The sequence below is a fragment of the Notothenia rossii genome (assembly GCF_949606895.1).
Source record: "Notothenia rossii genome assembly, chromosome: 11".
Lineage (NCBI taxonomy): Eukaryota > Metazoa > Chordata > Actinopteri > Perciformes > Nototheniidae > Notothenia > Notothenia rossii.
In genome coordinates, this window is record NC_136910.1 from 2,734,842 (window position 1) to 2,737,242 (window position 2,401).

Sequence of the window (2,401 nt, forward strand, 5' to 3'; positions counted from 1 at the left end):
TGGAGATGGAGAGGCCCCGCCCGACAATGCAAACATGTTGGTGTTCCTTTATCGAAAACTTAGAAAATCAGATTTGGATATGGCCTGTTGAGACATCTGGGTCTTTGACAGTGGACTGTACACTTGACTTGTTTTAAGGAGTTTTTTTTTGCTTCTGAGATAATGTGTGCTCATATTTATTTATATATATATATATATATGAGAGAGCTCTGTTTTCCAGCCTGACTCTATTTAATTGATTGTTTTGGTTGTGTGTGATTTAATTAATTTATTATAATTTAATTAATTTGTTTTATTTATTAATTGATATATTTTAATATTATTTCACATTTCATTTGCAATGTTGAATGTTCAATAAAAAGTTATGTTTGAAAGGATGTACTTGAATTATTATTATATATTATCATTATGTCTAAAATGGTCTTAAAACGGTGCCGACAATATTATCGTTTATCGCAATAATTTCCAGAAAAATTTATCGTCCAACACAATTAATTATCGTGACAGGCCTAATGATCTGTTTGGTATTTTGAAAAATAAAAAGTATAAATATGCCTTATATAGGTATGGTCCTACACTATATTATTCAAATATAGCATCATAGGTCCTTTACTTTAATGTATCACCTTCACAATGTTCCTGATCAACATTGAAAGGTCATGAAAGGAATCTTGTCGACTTGCAGGAAGTTGAGGAATTTAAACGAGGGCCAAAAGTTTTGTGTGTTTCAAGTCAACGTTATTTATCTACTGTAGATCATAAATGTGTCTGAAGGGGCTTTGCTGTCTCATCACACAACGCCCTCTATCTTGAAATGCCAAGTTCAACAAAGCAAAGACGGGGAGTAGACAGAAGTTGGAGGAGTTGTTGGCTAACTACTTTTCCTGGTAAAATAGCTAAAACTACGCAAATACTGTGTAAAAGATGTTGTCGTGGCCAAAATACCAAAAAGTTTGTCTTGTAACCTTCACCTCAAAAGTTCTTGTTCTTGGCCGCATGTAGAGCTTGGGCCTCGGAAGCAGTGTCAGACTCGCAGTACACAATCCACTGGACGTTTCGGTTGCTTTTCAAGGTTTATTTCCAGCAAAACAAACTTAATAAAAACTTTAACTTTAACAAACTTAAACAGCAGATCCTAATAATCTGTATTTGACTAAGTATAGGGCTGCGTCTGCGTATCAATGACGGTATTGCTGCTGCTCTCCCGTCACACACCGCACCTCCAACTTAAAGCCTTAGCCCCGCCCCCTTCACCTGAGCAATGCACACCTCTTACTGAAACAGAAAAATGCCTTAATAAAGGTTCTAAATAAATCAAAACAAAATAAACTAAAATGCGGCTCCTACAGACGTAGTCTATGTTGGTGTTTCGAGTCCTTGAGTTTGGTATTTTTCGCCATTCTTGTTTCTTCTAGCCAGAAGGACTCTCCTTTATCTTGTATTTTACTCTAAATGTGATCATAATTTACTAAAGGAACATCATGCTGTGTCAAAGAGGAATTAAACCTAGAGATTATTCTGCCTGACGTGATGTCAAAGACGACTGTAATTCCCTTCATGTTTTATTTAAAAAACTTGTTTAAAAAGTACCTTAAAGACGTTTTGTTGGATGTATCATAGCATGCCAAAGGAAACCCAAGGAGACAAGGTTTCTCATGGTTAATCTGTTTTCATTTAGGGTTGTAAAATACTAACTAAGGATAGAGTAGATGATACAGATGTAAAGAAAATGGAGACAGAAGTGCAACAGCTTGCTTCAAGCAAAACAAATCTAAATGCAAACATATTTGAGTTATCTTTATTCAGCATGTCAGGTGTTGACATTTTTACCGTCAGTGTAAATCCATTTGTAAACCTCTCACATTACCAGATAATCTGCAGGAACATCTGTATCAACCAATGAGTTTTCCTCCAGAGAATTCAAATCTGCCAAAAACTCCTGAGCCCAGCTTTAGTGAATCTGTTCAATATGGAAAACATCTCGTCTTGCTGACAGTGTTATTTCCACTTTATCATATCCTGACTCTGTCTCTGTTCACCTTGTCCCGTCTCACTCCTCCTGCCTCACCTTATCTCACCCATTGTCCATCATCTGTCGCCCTCCGATCCGACACTTTTAATCAGCCGGCTATTCAGAAAAACAGCAATCCTTCACTTCACCTCGCCTACAGTATTTCACTTTTGTGGAGGAAATTCTTAAAGGTCTCCTATTATCCAGAGCCTGTCTCTGATTGGCTGAAACACCAAACAGATCATTGCAGCATTACCCATAATCCCCTCTGTTTCAGCCCTGTTTCAAAAGTGCTGATTATCTGTCTGTTACTTTAGATGAAAATAAGGAGCCCCTCCCCACGCCCCTCTGAGAGACATTTGGTTACAAAGAACTCAATGGAGCTCTAGG